This window comes from Talpa occidentalis, unplaced genomic scaffold (genome assembly GCF_014898055.3).
Source record: "Talpa occidentalis isolate TD23 unplaced genomic scaffold, MPIMG_talOcc4v2.1 talOcc4.14, whole genome shotgun sequence".
NCBI lineage: Eukaryota > Metazoa > Chordata > Mammalia > Eulipotyphla > Talpidae > Talpa > Talpa occidentalis.
The window spans coordinates 77,167,844-77,188,960 of record NW_023601433.1 but is presented as its reverse complement, the minus strand read 5'-3'; the positions used below and the strand labels follow the sequence as shown (position 1 = coordinate 77,188,960).

Sequence of the window (21,117 nt, the reverse complement as noted above, 5' to 3'; positions counted from 1 at the left end):
CCCAGCCTATTATAGCCACATTTCTCACTGACCTCATTAGAGCAGGTGGCCTGGAAGCAGCAGTCTCTGGGGGAGGCTCAGCCTCAAACCCTGTCCCAACTAGGCCAGGGACAATGGGATCTCTCTGTGGGTGTCTGACCTAATTGGCAGAGGACCCCCGGGATCTGTGCCAGCTTTACTATGATCATCTCACAACCTATGAAGCTCTTGCCTGGTACTTCTGTGAACCAAGCCTAGGCCCCTGCTCCTCTGTGGTCAGTAGATGGGTTCAGAACATCCCTGAGCCCCAATTCCCGGAGGACCCAAGGTGGGTGGCTGCCAGAGGTGGCCTTGCTTGACTCCCAGGGTATCCTGGGAGGTCACTGCTTAGGTCTCATTTTCCAGAGAAGTCTGCCCAGGAAGGGGCTCCCTGACACCCCACCTTTGATTCCTTGTCTGGAAAATGAGGATGAGAAGGCCCATCTCATGGACAAGGCACTGGCCTCCGTTCCCTCATCAGTAAAATGGTGTGGCTCCGATCTGCCAGATTAGTGTAAGAATTAACCACCAGGGCCTCCCCGGTGGCGCAGCGGTTGAGCGCTGGATTGCGAAGCTGCCCGCAGCCTCTGCAGCACCGGTTCGATCCCCGGCTGCTCCCCGGCCACCGGAGGAGTGTCCCACATGGCGCGCAGACCTCTCCTGCCGCCCGCTGCTCCCCTAGTAGTGTACTTCGGTCCTTCTGCCTGCTCTGCTCCCCGCTCTGGCTCTGGTGAATTCTCTCACCCTCCCGCGCTTCTGACTGTACCCAGTGCTTGTATAAATAAATAAACAAATAAATAAATAAACAAACAAACAAACAAACAAATAAATAAATAAATGTATAAAAAAAAAAAAAGAATTAACCACCAGATGATAACAATAGCCCACAATGATTGAGCCCCTACTGTGTGCTGGTTTCTTTTTAGGGACTTTGCACGTGTGAACTTGTTCATCTTTACAGCAGTCTCAGGAGGCAGTTAAAGCTGATCACTTTACAGCTGATCAAACAGAGACCCTGAGAGGTTGAGAAATCTGAACATAGATAAAGGGCTTGGCACAGAGGAGCCCTCCATAAGGTGACTCATTTCTTTTGGATTCCCTTCAGTATCCAAAGCCAACCCCTGCCCACACACCACACCTTTCCCCATTGTCTGCGTCCTCTAGACAGCAAGACGGTATCATTTGTGCAATCACCTAAGGGAGAGAGTTGCACATGCTTTTACCTTGACCAAAGTTAGACAGCAGAAGGAACTTCCCAGCCACGGAGGCTGTGAGCACAGACCGTGTCCTTCACAGAGAGGTGAGATATAAACCTATCCCGAGACCAAAATAGGGACGGCGGCCCCTCCAAGTTCCTTCTGGCCTTAGATTCTAGAAGGACTGCAGAGAGACTTGGCTGGTGCCATCTCTAGGATTTCTTCCTAGGGTTGGGGAGTGCCAGGCTGCTGTCTGGCACTGGGGGAGGAGGCGTGCCTTGGTGACAAGATCCTGGGATTGGCGAGAACACCCCCTTCCTCACCCCCTGCACGCCAACCCCCCCCAGAGCAGCTGGGCAGCATTTCTGCTGTCTGCGGGCTCATTTATCATTCCGAGGGGGGCATCGCCGTCACAAGGTCCCTGGGGACAGCTCTGCTGTGGCCCCGTCTGATTGAAACCCAAGCCCAGTGCACACTCGGCCCTGGGAAAGTGGCCGCCCAGAAACTGAAATAAATAATACCCTGGATGGGAGGCACAAATCTGCCGCTAATTACGGCATATCCTGATTAAATGGGGTGCGTAAATAAATATTTCAGCTTGGAAGATGAATCAGCCAGGAGGGCCGTGTGGCCAGCCCAGCTCTGAGACACTCTCATCCCGCTGCTTCCCTGTGGGGGAGACAAAGAACTGTCCCCACTTGCTGAGTGCCTCTGGATCAGTCAGTGCCCCCTCTGGGCCTCAGTTTCCTCATCCAGCAAATGAAATGTCAATGATCGCGCCTCAGCCAAGCTCACAGGTTTGGGGTGAGAATTTAAAAGGGCTTTCACTACTCGATGATTGTGAGCAGCAAAGAACAAAGAATTTGGGGTGAGGCAGTCTTGAATCCCAGCTCTGGAAGCATATCTGTGCCTCAGTTTCCCCTTCTGTAATTAGGGCAGAAGTGAAGAGACAGTGAATGCTCTGAGGTGTGCCCAGTGCAGCACAAGGAGCAGGGAGCTCTAAGGATAATCAACACCACACCCGTGAATCCTGGTGGCTATTTTCATTCAAGGCAGAGGTGCCCAGAACACCCAGTCACTCTCCCCACACCTGCCAGTGGTTCAGCCTGGAGACTTCTGTCCTCACAGATGCCACCTGCTCATTTCCGAGAGGCAGAGTGATAATAGAACAGGGGCCCTGGGGAGGGGAGAAGGAGGGAGAATCAGCTTGGAAAAGTTTAAATCAATTAGCTTCCTTCCAGAAAACAGGCTGGGAAATGTAATGGAGAAATAATGACTTTTCTCCACAGGATGAAATGACATAGACCAGGACCCAGTGAGGATTCTGGGAGGCAGGCACCAGAGCCCATCTGTGACTGTCATGTGGCCTGGAGTGAATCCTGCTTCCTTCGCTGAGCCTTCACTTCCCAATCTGTGTAAGGGGAAGGTCTGGGCTGACATTGGGAGCAATAATCAAGCTTTCTGTTACTCTCCCCTCCTGCACCCAGGCAGGCATCTTTAATCCATTGCAGCACTATTCTCAAAGAACCCACATGGCATATCAAGACCAATCCATGCCTATGCTCAAGGCATTCCCTGTGGAAGGGCCAGAAATGGTGCATAGGCTCCAGCTGGGTTTATTTATTTATTTATTTTAAGATTTATTCATTTTTATAAATAACCCGGGGTACGGGACAGATGCGTGGGAGAGTGAGAGGATTCACCAGAGACAGAGTGGGGAGCAGAACAGGAAGACTGATGAAATACACTGCTGAGGGGAGCCGCGGGCGCAGACTGGGTTAAATTGGTCTGCAAGTCCTCAATGTCCAACGATAGTGTTATTACTTTGGTGGTAGATTCAGAGGCTATTATACCACTAACAACTCTAGCATTCAAGGAGTGTTAGTGGTGGGCCAGACTCTGTTCGAAATTAAAACCTCATAGCCAGCAGATCAGGCAGTTACTATTACCCTCTTATTTTGCCGAGGAGAAGCTGAGGGCCCAGAGAGGGCAAGTGATTTGGCCCCTGGTCCCACAGCTCATGAATGGGGTCAAGAGGCAAACCCATGCTCTTCATGCCCATCTTCACAGAAACAGTCCAGATGAGACAAAAGGGAACCCTCCTATTCTCTTTTAACTGGAAGTCTGGAGAAGAAAGCCACCATTTCTCCGAGCTGTCTGTCAGATGTGTTGCATACATTCTGACTTTGGAACAAATCATACTCATCTTCTAGCCAAGGAAACGGAAGCTCAGAAGGGTGGTAGAACCTGCCCAAGGTCATGGGACTGGTTGTTTGCTTGGAGTGGAGTGATGTTACTGTTCTTTATTTCCCACCTGCCCCTCTCCCTGCGGGAAGGGTGCCCATTCATCCTGGACTCTCCAGAGCGCAAGACCTGGCACACTGGGGCCATGGAATAAATGAATGAATGGATGGATGGATGGATGGATGGATGGATGGATGGATGGATGGATGGATGGATGAATTCACACCTAGTTCTAGAGGAGTCCAGGTTACGGTACACGCTACCCCTTCCAACGCCAGCCCTTCAACTCCTAAACTGACTCCCCATCCTTGTCCTTGCCGACCCACCTGCCTCGGCTGCGTAACCTCTCACCTCTGCTCATGGCCCCAGATGACCCTAGGGGAGTCTCATCGGGGCCCAAATCCATCATTCCTGAGTAATCTGTCCCAGCCCTGACTCCCCCATCCATCTTCCCACCACAGCCGGAAAGAAGGGGTGATTCTGGGGTGGAGAGAAAGGGTCCCGCTCCAGGTAACTCTTGCCCCCACTGAAGTCCTCTCTAGTGTCCTCACATCACCTCCCAAATGGTCACGCCCCCTGCAGGAGCTTCTGGCCAAATACCTTGGAAACCTATATATAAAACAGAGAGCTCTGGCTGGAGGGTGCAGGGTCCTGCGTGGCACCCACCCCTCCTTCTTGCTTCTCAGCAGTCCTCCGCATGGAGACCCCAGTGAGCCTCCAGAAAGTCACAGAGATCCTGGCAGGAGACCTGGATTTGAATTCCTGCCAGTCGCTGACTTCTTGTGCAACCCGGAACAAGTCCCTTCCCTTCTCCGTGCCTCAGTTTTCCCATCTGCAGCATAAGAGGACTGAACTCTGTGGTTTTTAAGTCTTTATTGTTGCAACAATGGAAATCGTTTTCAAATTAAATCACATGTCGAATTCCAATATGAAAAAAGATGAAATTGAACTTGCTCCGGTTGAAGGGGGGTGAAGTGTGGACGCCCTTCAGGCTCTCTGTCCAGCCCTGCCCCCACCAAGCTACCTTCCCAAAGCCCTAAGGTTCCTAGAAAGATTTGAAAATACAGAAATAGTTATTTTTTCCAATCATTTTATGAACCATTTCAAACCTATAGCAAAGTTGAGACAGAGACCGTGAAAACCATTCAAACGTCCACCACCCAGACTCTATCATTAACAATATTTTACTCTACCTGCCTCATCAAATAAGAACACCCTCAGCTCTCCAGGATTCCGTGATCCAAAGGGAACTGCCTGGGTCAGAGGGAGGCCTGCGCAGCCGCGAGGGCAACACCTGCCACTGTAACAAACACGCCCTGGCATCTAATGGCATAACTCAATGGAAGTTCATTTCTTGAATAACAGCTCAAAGTCTGTGCTGCTGTCCAGCCGGGCTGCTTCCCGCCACGGGTACTGTAGGGACCCAGCCTCCCTCCATGTCTTCCCCCTCCAGGACCTGAAGGATGGGTCCTGTACCTGGGGGCAGAAAAGAAAATTTATAGAGGAGAGGCACATTCAATCTCCCATCACGCTTGTTCACATTTCACTGACCAAAGCTACTCAGACATCCGTGCCTGGAAATGGGGTGCCCAGCTCCCTCGCCCCGCTAGGCTCTGTTTGCAACCCATGGAAGGGGGCATGCGTGTAGTGGCAGGTTGACTCGGCCTCATCCAGTGTGGCTGGAAGTCCCCTGACCATTCTGAATCATGTCATCCCTGCCCTTGCCTCCATGCTACCCTATCTCAGATCAGAGGGGGTCTACCCAGCTCTCCTGAGGAGCTTAACTTTGCTCAACAAGCATGTATTGAGCTCTTACTGAATACCTGGGCTCCGAGCCCAGACTTAGCCATACAAAGATGAAAACTGGGCCTCTCTCCTTCAGCACCTCCCAGTAAGTGCAACAGATAACTCTTTCCTCTTGAACCCTTGGTCCGTGAGGTCTTCCACTGAGGGAAGCTGATGGCCAGGGCATTGGAGCCCAGGTAGGAGGATCTGGTCTGAGAGACCTTTACTCGGCAGCTTCCATGTGCCCGGAACATTCACACAGTGGAGCTTGTTTAATCCTTCCTTCCTACAAAGACTCTTTCCCTATTTCTGTGCAAATGCCAAGGCTCAGAGTGGTGAAGTGACTTGCCTGAGGTCACACAGCTAGTGGTAGAGCTGGGATTTGAACCTGAATATCATTTCCTAGTTCCCTGCTCTTTTTTGCTCCATCAGGGTATCTACTGGGATCTGTGGGAGAAACACAGAGGGTTGACATCCTGTGGTGAGCCCTAAGCCAGGGGCTTCTTGCGTGTCCCCTCATTTTCTCTCCTTGCAGCCTGTGGAGTTGGTGCTACTACATTCACTGTTTTAGAAAATGAGAAGCCGAGGCTCAGAGAGGTTAAGCACCTCACCCCTGGTCACACAGTCAGTTTAGCTCCACCGCCTGGTATATGTGACCCCACGGGACACATCTTGATACCTCGGTGCTTTTTATGCCTGAACAGAGAGGTAGCAGTGTTGTTCTTTGTCACAGGGGTGGTTTAAAAGGCAACAGGGTGCTTTCTCCATCAGCAATGGTGTGAACACATTTTAAGGCAACAGAGTGGCGTTGCTGAGCAATCGTGGTTTACAACACGTGTGCAGCACACCCCTCCCCACTGGACCCCAGCCAGAAGCTGGCTCTGGGGCAAGGGCGGAGGCACCTTCCTGGGGCTTCCTGGGTCTGAGCCAGGGGCTGGGGCTGTGGGAGGGAGCCCAAAGCCACTGGGCAGGAAGCGGAGCCCAGCCTATCGACAGCGAAGGCCCCAATCAATGCTATCTCCCCAAGCCATGCCTGGCCAGACATTGATTTCTGCCACTGTTGTTAACTCCCTGTTTATGTAACGCCTGAACTTTGCACAACTGAACCGTTTCATGTGCAGAAGAGGGCCTGTTGCCATGAAAACCAGCCTGCACATGACAGCCGGGATGCGGCGGTATCCCTGTTTTATTGGCCTGCGCTGAATGTATTTTAACCCTGATAAGTCAATAACTTTTGGTACAAAAGGAGACCTGCCAGGCGGGCTTGGGAGGGCCTGTTGGCCTTTCCAGGCCAGAGGGGAGGCGGAGCAGGCGGGGCTTAAGCCCCTGGAAATCTCCCTGCCACTCAGCCTGGAGAACCAGGCCCAGCTGGTCAGAGAGGAGGGCGACCTTGGGTGGTGGGGACCACCCCCACCTCCAGTCACTGTTTCCTGTTTGCTAAGGCCTCTGGACAAAGTCAGAAACCTTCTATGGCAAAGAGACCCAACAGGGTTCAAATCCTGGTTCCCCCCCACTCCGGAGATTTCTGCCCCTTGGAGCAAGGTTTCTGACGCCAGACTCAAGGTCCACATCTGTCATGTGTCAGTGGTTCCTCCTCTTGCATGTTGCAAGGTTTACAGGTCATGTATGGAGCTCCCGGGGTAGTGTCTGGTCCCTCATGGGCCTGACTAGCTGGATGTTAGTGACATTGTCGCTGTGTTTCACAACAACAGCACAGAGCATCTATGTAGGGTCCACTAGGCTTCTGGAAGCTATTTTCTCATTATGGTCGTTGAGGTAGGCAGGGCTAGGGTGCTAGTCCCAATGTGTAGAGGAGGAAACTCAGGCCCAGGGAAGTTGGCTGATTTGTTTAGGGGGTCTAGAGGGATAAGAGGGGAGCTCTGATGGAAGGCTGACACTCAGTCCAGTGCTCTTCCAACTCCAAGCACAGGAACAGGCTCCTGCTGCTAGTTCCCCAAGAACCAGCTCTCAACTCACCACCAACATCACCAGCAAGGGCAACACCACGCTCTTGCCTTCTGAACATGGTGGAGGCCCCAGAACCCTCCTCAACACAGAGCTGATGCCGGAGAGGAGACGCGGATGGAACTGTATGGCTCCCTCCCCCAGGTCTCTGGGTTCAAGTCTCACCTCTGACCCAAACTTTACTGCATGGCTTTGGGCAAGTGCTTTGCTCTCTTTGGGTCTCCTGATCCCGGTGGTAAAATAAGGGAGCACTTAGTGGTTCCCAGATTCTCTGTGGGTCTCCCAGGTAGAAGACACCCCACCACTTCCTGATTTTTGTATGCTTTCCCAGCCCCTTGAATCCCTTTCAATTTGGCCAATAACTACTGCCTGCGATATGGAAGGTGCTGAGGATACATGTTGGAATCACCTTCCTCTCCCTGAGCTGAGTGTCTGGACCCGGAAGAAGAAAATAAGTAAATCAACCCACAAGAGCTCAGGGAGTGACCAACGGTGGCCTGTGTAGAGAGGGGAAAAGCAAAAAAGAAGGTGTTCTGGGGAGAATAAGTGCAGGGATGATCAGGGAGAGCTTCTCTGAGGAGGTGACATTTGAACTGAGACTAACGTATGCTGATGAGCCAGTTGTGCAAAAATCAGTGTTTGAGCAAAGGCCTGGAGCTGGGAAACAGCTTACTGCCTCCAGACAAGTAAGAGGCCAAAGTAGCTAGAGGGGAATGAGGGTGGAGTGTGGTCAGAGAGCTTGGCAAGGGCCAGTCCCTGAGGCTCCCTGGGCCTCCACAGCCCTACACCATGCCCTCGTCCCCTCCTGGGCCTCCTGACCCCATCCCCCTAGGCCTACCCCAGAGAGAGGCTCCAGGTAGTGGGGGGCAGGGCCGGGTGAATAACAAGGTTACACGTGCTTCTTCTTTCCCCTTTTCTCCAGGAGGAGCATAAAGAGCTCTTTCTTTTCTGCTTATTAATAGCTCTGATTAAATTATCTCTGAAAAACCTACATGGTGTGCACCAATGGGGGCTCGGCTCCCTCCAGGCTCTGGCCTAGATTACGGCAATGAGGGCAGGTGAGGCAATTGGGGGCTGGGGAGAAAGGCTGGGCAGGCCTGCTCCCCACCCGATACAGGCTCCAGGCTCGGTATCTGCCTCCTCTCCTCCCTTCGCGTTCCAGCTCAGACCCTGAGACCTGCCTCCACAGTGGAACACCCACTGCTCCCTCCCGCAGGGTGCAGGCCTGTGCACTGGTCGATCCCTCTGCAGGGAGCACCTGCCCTCACCTCTCCCTTGCTGCCGCCTGCTTTTCACAGGCCCAGCATTGCCACCATCACAAGTCAGCCACGCCTGCTCTGGGCTTTTCCCTTCTTTGATGCCCTCATGATCACTATTGGTTGCCTTCTCTGTCCCCTCATGAAACTTGAGATTCATGAGGTCAAGGAATGTGTCTGGATCAGGGCTGAAGCCCCAGTGAACTGGCATGGAGCTGGGACTTAGGAAATGGTGAATGAATGAATGAATGAGAGAGTGAATGAATAGATGAATGAGCAGAGTTAAAAGGGGAAGGAGCAGGACTGAATGAGGGTGTAACTAACTTTACATAAATGGGAGGGTGGGAGCAAATGTTCCAGGTTCCATGCCCCCACCCCCCCAGCAATGCCTACGTGACTATTAACCCTATTTCACAGATGGGTCAAATTGAGGCAAATTAGTCACATGACTAGTAACCTGAAGTGTTAGAACTCCAACCCAGTCAGACTCTCTCCTCCTCTCTGCTCACCACTCCATGCCCCAGAAAAAAAAAAACCAAAAAAAAAAAGAGCCTGGGCCATATCCATTTATTGATTCAGAGATTAATTCAACAAACCTGTCTGCCAGTCTCATGCTATGGATACAGCTGTTCAGTGTAGCTCCTGCCCTCAGAGTCCTCAGACCGGTGCGGAGACTGACAAGTAAGGGGGCCAATGAGAACATGGATGGACAAATCCGTGAAGGGGGTGTACTCCAGTCTGGAGGGTGGTAGTCAGGGAAGGCTTCCCAGAGGAGATGGCACCCGAGATAAAATCTGGAGGAGCAGCAAGAGTGAATGACCTGAGGGAAGGGAAGACACTCTAGGTGAAGGGGACAGCATGGGCAAAGGTCTGGAGAATAGAACGACACTTAGGATGATGGGCAGGTATTTCCCCAGGGCTGGTATGCATGGGGCATGGAGAGTCAATGAGGAATGAGATGTTCTCTGTCTTCCTACTCCCTTGGGGCCAATTAGGGACCCCCACTGTAGACAGAGGGTGTTTTGGGTTAGGGGCTGGTAGCCTGATCGTCCTTTGGATTGTAGCAAATCCATCTTGACACCGTTTCCATTCATATATGCACTTATTAGACACGACCAAGAGCAAGGCCAGGCTGGATAGAGGTAGGGAGTTAGGTGGGGGCATTGACATGAGGGTTTGACCTCAGGGAGGTGGGCATGGGGGTGGTGGTAGATGCAATATATGTGTGCACGTGCAGGGGTCAAGTGAAGTGTCTCATGGCACCAGCTCACCTGCCTGGAGGGGTGTGAGAGGCTCCTGGAAGACCACCTGCCACCTATCTAGACAGCAAGCCTGCTGCAGCCTCCACCATGAGCATGTCAGGAACTTCAGAGAGGGAGGGACCCTCTGAGGTCTTCTAAACCCCTACTGCATGTTGGAATTACCTGGGGACCTTTGCAAACTACTGAGGTGGGTGCCAGCTCCAGAGAGCCTGATTGGTAGGGCTGGGGTATGCACCCCACCGTTTGTTTTATAGCAGAGGAAATCCAGGTCCACAGAGCAGAAGAAACTTGCTCTCAAGGTCACATCCTGTCAATTAATGGCTGGCACAGGATATAATAAAGCAAGGTCAGGGGCTCTGGTATCTGGGACCAGTCCTGTCATGTGTGACCTTGTGTGAGTCACATGGCCTTTCTTGGCTGTAAGATGTGAATAATAATCAAATAGACATCACGGATTGCTTCGAGGGTAAAAGGAGATAGAAATAAATGCTATAAATAGCATGTGCCCGTCACATAGTAGGTGTTCGTCACAGTAATCGACAATGGAACTGTAAGGGGCAGGACAGGGCACAGTGCAGGTTTTCTGATCCCATGCAGATCGGGTAAAGGAGGAGTCAGAGTCCTCAGTAGTTTTGCAGGTTTTTTATTTGGGGTTCACCAGGCATATGGCAGGCAGGGGTGCTGGCTGGGGGGCTGGGAGGCTGGCAGGCCTCCCAGCCCCCAGCAAGTCCTCACTCTATCTGGGCTCTCTAGCTTTCGTTCTGCTGCTTCTCGGCTTCGGCTGCGGCTGCTGCTGGTGCTGGTGCTGCTGCTGCTTGCGTCCCCCCGTGATGCCGCCCTTAAAAAGCACAGTCTTAGCTCAGCTGAATCCCATCTACCTATGCCCACACCCTATTCCAGGTGCCCACCATCAGGCATGCATTCAGGACAAGGATCCATCATCTATCCTGATGGCGGAAGGGCAGAAAAGCCTGATATTTTCTTTACCCTACAGTCCACCCCCTCAGGGTTTTCTGCCATACAGTCTATACATATATACACAATTTTCTAAGCAAACAAACAATGCAGCCATGGCCCACAAAAGCAAATACATCAAATAACAAAATACAACATAACAAAATACAACAGAACACAAATAAGTCCAGGCAGGGCACCAACCAAGTGCAAAAGACAATTATTGGTATCAGCAGATGAGCCACCAAATCTGCTGCCGAAGGCACTGCTCATACGAGGGAGGGGAAATCACACACGGCATCTGCTATAACACACCAGGAGCCGTCAGGCTTCCTGGCCTTCTCCGGCTGTAGTCTCGGCTACAAGGCACACACAGCATCCACCCCCAGGATGCACTAGCTCTGGGATTGGCAATTTTATTCTGTTGGGGGTAATCACCAACCCTCAGGGTTTCTGTCTGCAGTCGCTCCAACACTCGGCCTTCATGGCCACCCATGCGACTCACAGACCCCTGCACTCAAGCCAACCCACTGCACAATCACATGGGTAGGGGATCCAAACTCTGCATTCGGCTTGGGCTCCACCCCAAGCCACATTCCCCACCCGTCCCCCAAGGACAGGTTCCTCAGCTCCTCACCCTCGCTCAAGAATGAGCAGGGCATCACCCACAGGTGATTTTACGAGACTCACAGTTCTTCAGCATACCCAGGCTGCTTAACAGCCGCTCAGGGCTTCTCAACTTATCATCAGTACCAGCTTTTGCTTTCTCAGTTGGCTTTTCTCCTCCACCTGGCCACTGGGCATACACAGGCTGCTTTTGGCCATCTAGGCCCACTGGCCACCCCCAGATTCTCAAAAAATAAACATAACCTGCTAAGGTCCTCCGCCTTCTGGCAGGATTGTCAGTCCAAAATCATCAGTTCATCAGTCTATCAGTCCATTGGCCTCTCCCTGCTTCAGCAATGGCCTGCTGCCTCAGGGGTCATTGGCTGGTCCTTTCCGGTGTCGTTGGCTGGTCCTATCCGGTGTCGTTGCCTGGTCCTTTCCGGTGTCGTTGGCTGGTCCTTTCGGGCGTCTCCTTCACGCCAGGTCTCATCCTGTAGCTCGTGGACGTATCCATCTTCTATACCGCCATGGTGCCTCCAGCGTCGTCACAGGCAAAGTCTGTTCTCCTTAGTCCCTCCAGGTCTTCGGAGGGCTCCAATACCCGTCTGCATGGATCCTGCCGACTACGCCAATTGTAAGGGGCAGGACAGGGCACAGTGCAGGTTTTCTGATCCCATGCAGATCGGGTAAAGGAGGAGTCAGAGTCCTCAGTAGTTTTGCAGGTTTTTTATTTGGGGTTCACCAGGCATATGGCAGGCAGGGGTGCTAGCTGGGGGGCTGGGAGGCTGGCAGGCCTCCCAGCCCCCAGCAAGTCCTCACTCTATCTGGGCTCTCTAGCTTTCGTTCTGCTGCTTCTCGGCTTCGGCTGCGGCTGCTGCTGGTGCTGGTGCTGCTGCTGCTTGCGTCCCCCCGTGATGCCGCCCTTAAAAAGCACAGTCTTAGCTCAGCTGAATCCCATCTACCTATGCCCACACCCTATTCCAGGTGCCCACCATCAGGCATGCATTCAGGACAAGGATCCATCATCTATCCTGATGGCGGAAGGGCAGAAAAGCCTGATATTTTCTTTACCCTACAGGAACAGATCTCAAACTTTGGGAACGCTGTCGCCTTGCCCACTGCCTCCTCCTCCCAGCCTTCCTTCCCAGGGCTTTGGTTGTCCCTGAGCCCTGCCCTGCACCTGGCTTGAGTGGGGCTGTGCATTCTCCCCACCTGTTCACCGCCCCGGTCCACCCAGCTTGTCTCCTGGGCAACCCGCCTGACGTCACTGGCAGCTCTGGCGTCTGGCCCTGGAAGAGAAGCAGCTGGTGGCCGAATCATGTTTCCAGGTAAATCTCCACCCCCACGCCAACTCCCAGAGGGGCTGGGTGGGGTGACCAGGGAGAAATGGAGCAGGGGCACCGGTCAGAGCTGCTGGGAACAGCCAGCATAGCGGCCTCTCAGCGCCTGAAATCGGGCCAGCTCCTGTCCTAGATAAGGCAGTGGGTGGCCTACTTGGGCAAGCCCTGGAGCTCCCCCGCAGGCACCTCTCCCAGGCTCTGGGTAGGGGTGGGCTGGCTCCTGGAAGTAGGCTAGGGCCCGGCTATAATCAGCTCATCCCACTGGGTCCATCCGGCAGGGTCTCCAAAGCGCTTCATGTCTGGATGACCACAGCTGGCATTTATTGAGCACTTCCTGTGTTCTGAGTCCTTTCTATGCAACAACTCACTTCACCCTCACGACAGCCCTGTAAGGTGGGAATTATCATACCCTCCACTTCACAGACAAGTAACCGAGGCACAGAGTGACAAAGATAAATGTCCAAGGCCTCAGCTAGCAAGGACAGGGCTGGAATCACACCCAGTTTCTGTGGGACTCACATAGTTTGTGAGTGGGAGTAGTTCCAGCTGCTGTTCTGCATTTTTGTGGGGATACTGAGATCTTTCTTGCAGAGCTGAACACATGGCAACTGAGCAGCTATCCCCCTCAGAATTCAGTTTTCCCAAGTGTAAAACTGAGCTGGTAACCCAGCCACCATGGGCTATCAGGTAAACCAACTGAGGACCTATGAAGCTGCTTAGAAAGGAAAAGGCCAGGTGTGGTATAGTTTGATGGATTCAAATTTTGGACTCTAGGTGACTCTGAGGTATAGTACAATCATCCCAGACAGGGTAGGTTCATCATCAGTTCAAGCAGCCTCTCTGTTGTCTTAGCTGATCTCATGACATTCTCCATTGTACTCTTCGCCATACTCCACTGCCACTCCACACCATGCCACTCCATGCCATGCCACACCACGCCACTCCATGCCACGCCACATCTACCGTCCTCTGATGGTTCTTCTGTTTTTCCTACTTGTTCTGCTGGTGTGCCTGTGATACCGCCCTTATAAGCCTAGTCTCTCAGCCCAGGTGTGCCCACCTATGCCTGCCCACACCCTACTCCAGGTGTCTGCCATCAGGCATGCATGTAGACTGCGGGGATCCATCATTAATGCTAATGGCAGGGGTGGGGGAGTGGAGGGGGGCAGATCCTGATAGTTTTCACTTACCCTACATGGGGTTTCCCCATCTAATAAGTGAAGGAAAATACCAGTGCTTCGCTTTCATATATGTGGTGTGGATTCCAAGAAGAGGAATTCAAAAAGACCTAAGCACAGTTCCTGGGTATATAATATAATTAGTGTTCCCCAGATCTCAACTAAACCCATCACTGCCAAAAACATGCCTTGGAGAAAAAACACACAGGAAGAGTGTCACTTCACATCTCTTAACTTCAATTTCCTCTATAAGTGGAAGTACAATACCAGTACAGCCCCTGTCAGTTTTCTCATCTGTAAAATACGGGTGTAAAATAATACCCACCTCACTGTTATGTATTAGCTTCTGTTATTTCCACTTTACCAAATTCCTCATACGGTTGTTTTTAATGCAACAATGCAGATAATGCACTCAGCATAGCGCTCTGCCTCAAACATGGGCTCACTAAAAGAGACGGGTTTCTACCCCGGCTTCCCGATAAGCGGACTACAAGTACCAGCCTGCCCAGCGCCCTCAGTCGGGGCTCCTCCGCTCGGCGCCGGCGCGCTGCACGCCGGGAGTTGCAGTCCTCCCCAGGAAGGTCCCGCCTCGCCCTAGCTTGGGGACGGGTTGGAGAGCCGCCCTGCCGGCCTTTGAATTTTGCCGCGAAAAGCGCGCGTGGCGGCCCCCGGCCCCGCCCCCTGCAGGACGCGGCGCCGCGTCACCCTGGTAACCGCCTCTCGGCCGCCGCTGATTGGGCTGGGCTGCGGGGGGCGGGCGAGGGGCGAGGCGCGGTGGCTGCTGCCGGCGCTCGAGCCTGTCAGTCGGGCCGGAGCGGAGCAGCGGGCAGGACGGCCGGGCCGGCGGCTCCGCGGAGAGGCTGCGCGCGCCAGCCGGGGAGCGACGAGCCGGGCCCGCCGCCCGCGCGGCGCGGCGCGCGGCCCCCGGGCCTGAGGCGAGGCGAGGCGCCGGCGCGCGCCAGGCGGCGCGAGGCTGAGGCCCCGGAGCCCCCGCGCGCCGCCCGGGCCATGGGCGCGTGAGAGTCCGGGCGCGCCGCCCCTGCTGCAGCTCGCGGGCTCGCCCGCCGGTCCGGCGCCCTCCGGCCGCCCCCACGTCCGCCCTGCGCCGCCCGGACCGGCTGTTTCTCAGCGCCGAGGTCTTGGGCTGCAGCCCAGCCTCCGCCGCCCGCTGCCGCGGCGCCTCGGCCTCCCCTCCCCCCACGCCCGGCTCGGAGCAGGAGGAGGAGGAGGGGCCGGTGCTTTCTCGCCGCCGCTCCGTGCAACCTGCGGGGGCCGGTGCACGCCCGGTGAGGAACCCGGGCCGCGGCAGGTGCGTGCAACCTCGGAGGAGGGGGCGACCCCCCACCCCCGCGCGGACCCGGGGGCCGCGAGCCGCGGGCGGGCGCCCGAGCGAGAGGAAGCAACAAAGACAGGCTGCAGCTGGGACCCGCGAGCCGGGCCGCGGCCGCCGGCCTCCCGGCGCGGTTGCCGCGGGCGCCCCAGGGAGCGGCGCGGCCCGAGCTGCAGCCCCGAGCGCGGCCCGGAGGGGAGGCGCAGCGCCGCCCGCCGGACGCGGCGAGGACAGACCCCCGCGAGGATGCGCCGCCGGGGCGCCCGCACGGCCGGGGTCCCGGACGCGCGCGACCCGCGCTGAGCGGAGACACCCCCCGCCCGCCAGCCCCCCACTTCGGACGGCGGGGCGGGCGGCTGCATCGCCGGCGCCGACGGGGTCCCTGCCCCCCGGGAGAGGCCTCGCCCCCAAGGGGGCTTCCTCGGACTGCCGCCGGCGCCTCTGCATGGCCGCGACCCCGCGAGCGCACAGCCGTCGCCGCTGAGGACCGGGGCCCCTGACGGCCCGCCGGCCGGTGAGTTCCCGGGCGGGGTTCCGAACGCGAGTTGGGGCGTCCTGGCGTCGGCGCAGCCGGGATTGAAAAGAAAGCTGCCGCGGGCGGTGGGGGATCCTGATGCCCCTGTTCGCCTCTGTCCCTCCCCTGCGTAACTTGCCGGGGCCCGACAGCCGCCCCGACTGGAGGTGGGGACCCGGGGGGCTCCGCGGGGTTCGGGGCGGGGCGGAAGCTGGAGCGGAGGGGTCACCTGAAGTCAACTGACAAAGATAGAGACTCCATCTCTGAAAATTCCCCAGGAGCTCCCGAGCCTTTGGAGGGGTTGCGTGGGGTGCACCCAGGATGGGACAGCTCGGGGTTCTCCCAAGTAGCTCCTGAGCTCTTAGAGGGACATCAGCTCAGAGAAGGATGTGGAGGGTTGGCCATGTGGGTGGCTGCTTTTTAGGGTTGTGCCCTCTGAGGGTAGACAGTAGGAGCCACGTTCTTACAAAAAACTCGCAGGGATTTGGGGTTCCCCGGAGGGGGCCGTGGAGTGATGTCACTGCTGGGTCTCTGATGTCACTGGAGTTACCGTGGCGACTCAACTTGTCTTGACCCAAGGCCGGAGGAGGCGGGTCGCGGTAACCAGGGGGCGGGCCTGGATGCCTTTGGGCAGTGGAGGAGTGAAAGCCGGGTACCCCCACCCCCACCTGCAGTCCGCTGACCTAAATCCCCCCCGAGACTGATGAGGTGGGGGAGGGAGGCAGTCCCAGCTGTCCCTGCTGATGCTCCTTCCCCCCAAGGACAGGTGTTCAGCCCATATAGCCTGGCAGTGCCTGGGGGCTCAGAACTCCTAAACAGCAACTTTCTGCTTTCAAAAGGCATGCCACAGGGGAGACCTCCCTGTACACCCCACACACCCAGCCAGCAGATTGAAGTTTACAAGGACCCCAGAGAGATGTGGGTCCCCGGTCTTTAAAAAGGCTACTTCCCCTCAGGAAAGTATGGGTGACCCACCCCCAGCCAGAAGGTACAGAGGAGCTTACTACCCCCCAGATCCAGGGCATCTCCCTGCTGCTCAGCCCCAAGATGAGGGGCCTTGATTAAGCCTAACCCCCAACTGCCCCGTCTCCATTTGGTGTTGAAGATGATGTTGACTGGCCCAGGTGGTGCTCCTTAGGGGAATGGCCAAGGGCTGAAAAGTGTGTCTCTGCCAGGCTCTGGCTTTGATGGGGTCAGGCCCCAGCCCTCTCTTCCCCACCACTGGCCCAGCTTCCTGTGAAGGCCCAGGGCACCTACTGCTGGCTGTGATTCCTAAGTTCCTTCCAGCAATTGCTGCCTGAGTCAGATGTGGGTGAAACTGCTGTGATCACATTTCTAGGAAAAGGTTAGAGAACTGTGTCAATGCTTCAGCAGCATTGGAGAGTTGGGGGGGGGGCAGAGCAGAGTGTGTGTGTGTATGTGTGGGAGGGGGGGCATTATGAGAAGCCAGACCCCAGTCTCTATGCAGTGAGCATTTTTTTCTGTTCTGCTAGGCTCTCCAGCTAGATTAACAGGTCAATAAATATCAGTGGAGCTGCTTTTGGGGGCTTGGCAGGGAGATGATATTTCCAGCTGAAATGGTGTCGTTAAACACACAGGCTTCCAAGGACAGGAGCAACAGCAGATGGGGGGAGAGGTGGGCAGAAGGGCTGTTTGTGCTCTGCCTCTCGAAGCTTCCCAGTTTAGAAACAAACTCGGAGTGCGCGCCAGAGATCCACAAACACAGGCAGTTGGAGGTCCTCCGTGGAGTATTTACACTTCCATAGCCAAGGCGGAGGGAAGGGCTGTCAGAACCAGGCAATTCCTTCTGTTCCCTTCCCTGGGCTTGGCAGTAGCACCAAGTGATGAGCAGGAGGGAGTGCCAGCTTGCCCAGCCTCTCCCTGTGTGTCAGGCACTTTATAAGATCTGTTACTCCTTGGAGTGGCTCTTTTGTTTGCTGCGGCCCATTTTACAGATGGAGAAATTGAGGCTCAAAGGAAGTGGCAGCCTGTGGGTGCTCAGCCAGGCAACCGCAGAGGTTCAGCTCTGAATTCCTGGGCTCCAGAGTCCCCAGGTCTTCCCGCCAGTGGCAGGAGGAGAGGTACCCCAGTTGTTGGAGAGGGCCCCTGTGAGAGGCAGGGCTGTGAGCTTTGGAGTCTGGCCTTACCAAGATCCCTTGCCACACTGAAAACCAGATTTGAATCTGATTTCCCTAGACGTACAGGACATTGTTGAGCAGAACAGCATCTTCTGCCCTTGCCTTGAGGTCAGCCTGCTCGCCTTGCCCATGGAACCCCTTTCTCCAGCAACAGAGAAAGGAAGATATATCAGGAAACCCACCTGCCAGGAAGGGTTGAGAGAACCGGCTGGGCCTGCAGCTCACCTGGGAAAGACAGTGAGGCCCAGCTGGTGGGGCAGCAAACAATGTAGACCTGGTCGTGAAACTTTGATAGATGGGGCTCCGGATCCAGCCTGAGAGTCAGGAAGGGCTGGGTAGGGGGGGTGCTGTGTGACGCTCAGGACAAAAAGGGGTCCTCCGGGCCGAGCAGTGGAGAGAGTGTTCCAGGCAATGAGAGTGGCCATGTCTTAGGCCTGTGAGTGCTGGGGTGTGCTGACCGTGGCCCCGACGGACTGTGTCCTGAGGCTTAGGTGAATGGGGCCATGGGGAGGTAAAGCAGGGAAGAGCTTAACCAGTTAGGGCTCCCTTGGCAGGAATGGCCACGTCTGCGGGAGCTGGGTGCTCTCAGCCCATCCGGGCAGTCCCCTCTCAAGGTTAGCTCTCATCCCCCAGCCCTCAGTGATCCTTATTACTTGTCTAATGCTACCTAAGCCTGCCCATCCCTGCCCCTTCAGAGCCTCACGGTTGCGGTGCACCAGGGCTGGGTGGGCTCTGAGCCCCCTGCATGAGAAACTGGAGGCTCCCCATCGGTAGGCAGTTGCTCCTGGTTAAGAGCCACTTGTTGGCGGCGTGACCTTGGGTGAGTAGCATTACCTCTCTGGGCTGAAGTTCCTTCACCTGTGAGAAGGAGCTGCTATGAGGGCCGGCATTGGAGGTGGGGAATCCATAAGCCCTCCATGGGCATCCATTCTTGTGGCCGCTGTTAGCCTGTCCTCAGAGCAGGGCCTTGAGTGCTCTCCAGCAGCTCTGGCTCCAAAGATCAAAGAACCCCAGGGCAGGGGCCCCCACCTTTCCAGCTGCCCCTGCGGGGTCCCCCACCCAGCTACCCGGGCTGTCCTGCACGGTGCGCACACGTGGCTGCCATCTGAGCCCCTGGGGGGCTGGGGCCTCGTCAGGGGGTCCTTCCCCAACCTCCTCCTGCCCCCTCCGCCTTCCAATCCTTCACAGACGGGAGGACGCGAGCGGAGCAGCTCATATTCATGAAGCGTAATTCAATCAGGCGGCGATTCGATTCCTCTGGGCTCGGGGCGGGGGTGAGAACGAGGAGGCGCGCACAAAAGGGCCGCTTTATTACCTCCCGCGGGCCGGGAATTGCTGCTCTCCCCCGGCAGCGGCCGGAGCCGCCTTTATTGTGTTAACCCATTTGCGTGTCAAGAGCTATTGTGCGCTGTCGCCGCCGGTGCGGGGCGGGCTGCGGGCGGAGGGCCGCGCTGGCCGGTCACCTCCGCGGGCGCCGCCCGCCGCCCTGATTGGTTGCTAAGTGATTTGCATCCAAGGTAATCACTTTTATCTCAGAAGGATGTCGACTATAATTATAAGCTACTGACATCTTTTGAAATCTGCCTAATGACTATTTTAGTCTGCACTGGCTGGGGGTGGGGAGGGGGCTCTGGAGGCGGAGGGGGTGGGTAGGAGGAGGCTGGAAGGGGAATGGATTCCTTCCACCTGGACCATTGATTTGCTGGTTGAGAAATCGCCCGGTGCCTGCTGCAGGCCTCAGACAAAAGCTGGGTGGCCGCGCCGGGGAGTTTATTCCTCTGGGCAGAGTTAGGGCCATTTGAGAGATGAGAAAATAGAGGCCCTGGGGAATCAACCACCTGCTCAGCCTCACACAGACAGTAAGTGGTGGGAACTGAGCTTCTCTGACCCCCAAATTTATGTGCTGGCCCCTCCGGTGAGGTACAGACAGAAATGATAATGGGAATCATCCCCGGGTGGAAATCACTTGTCTGAGAACTTCCAGGGTTTAAGTCATAACCCGAAGATTCCCATTGAGACTCCCATTTTATCAGAGAGGAAGTAGGCACAGAGAGGTGTTGTCACTGCCCGAGGGCACACAGCCAGGGAATGGCAGAAATATAAGGTCTGCTGGCAGCCAAAATTGGGGAAAAGGGCAAGCCTTGGTTCCAGCTCTCCCTCCAAGCAAGTGGTGGTTCCACTGGGGAAACACCCAGCACCAGGTGGGTGCAGATACCCTGCGGGCGACAGTCTCAGTGGCAAAGCTAAGGAATCTTACAGCTTCGAGACTCTATCAAGGGTACGATGAGTCCACAAGTAACTAAAATGCTGGTCATGGAGGGCTTCCTGACAGAGGGTGCTTTTGCTTTGGCCCCTGAGGACTGGGTTGCTCCGACCAGCATGGAGTGAATAGATGATGTCGCCGGCAAAAGTCTGAGAACCAAGGGGCATGATGACCAGGAAGAACATGGGAGCTTATCAGAGGGTGGAAGTAAAAGGGAACTGAACTAGAGTGTGTCCAGGATCTTGAGCTAAATACCCACCATGTCCAGAAGAAGAGCACGGGAAGCAGTGAAGGTGTGTCTCACGGGGGAGGGATGTGATAGGACCTGGGTGCCATAAGTCAGTCTGGCAATCTTTGCAGGGCCTTGGGAGTCACAGATTGGGGTGGAACCCCAGCTTCTGTTCTCTTGATGACTGTGTGTCCTTAGACAAGCCACTGTACCTCTCTGGGTCTCACTGTCCTCATCTATTCAAGGGAATAATAACAGTTTTCTAGCAGGCTTGTGGGTGGGATGAACTTGGGAGTGCTGAGTGATTTGGGGAGCTCACTGAGCCCCTCAAAACTGGGTGGGCCAAGCTCAGGCATCAGCCCAGCCAGGCAGCATGGCCCCACCGCCACAGCAGCTGTTTGGGGCCCTGGGAGCCCCTGCCATTGTGCAAAGGGCACAGGCGACAAAAGCCCAGGAGGTCAGGGGGGAAGGCTGAGGCTGGCTGTGAACAGGCTCCCAGGGAAAAGGACTTAATGACGCAGAACTTAATGACCCAGAGTCTGCGGGGAGGGGGCTTCCCTTGGAGGGGGAGGAAGAGGGAGGTCCAGCCGCCAGCTGTCTGCTATAGGATTTGCTGCCAAGGGAGGGGCAGTTACCCCTAGGGGTCCAGGCCTGAGCTTGGTACTGGGGCCACGGTGGCAGGGTCTCCCAGTCTGCAGTTTCTCAGGAATGGCCCCTGCCCTGCAGCTCCTGTGTGACCTCAGCCTCCTGGTCTGTCAGATGGGGCAAGGGTCCACTTTGGAGGGCAGCTGTGAGGCTTGGCAGTAACCCATAGCCAGTGGGCAGTAAACAGGAACTGC

The 21,117-nt window shown here is 55.6% G+C and overlaps 1 protein-coding gene across 2 annotated transcripts in view; it reads left to right on the top strand.

Moving 5' to 3' along the window:
- The first annotated feature begins 15,078 nt into the window (after nucleotides 1–15,078).
- Nucleotides 15,079–21,117, top strand: part of FAM222A (family with sequence similarity 222 member A) — a 46,444-nt gene continuing 40,405 nt past the window's right edge. The window contains exon 1 of one of the 2 annotated variants that reach the window (XM_054695278.1): nucleotides 15,079–15,113. The gene's annotated coding sequence lies outside the window, so the exon portion shown is untranslated. Of the gene's footprint in view, nucleotides 15,114–15,611; nucleotides 15,649–21,117 lie in introns of those variants that run through there. The other variant, XM_037510981.2, reaches the window with a different exon arrangement.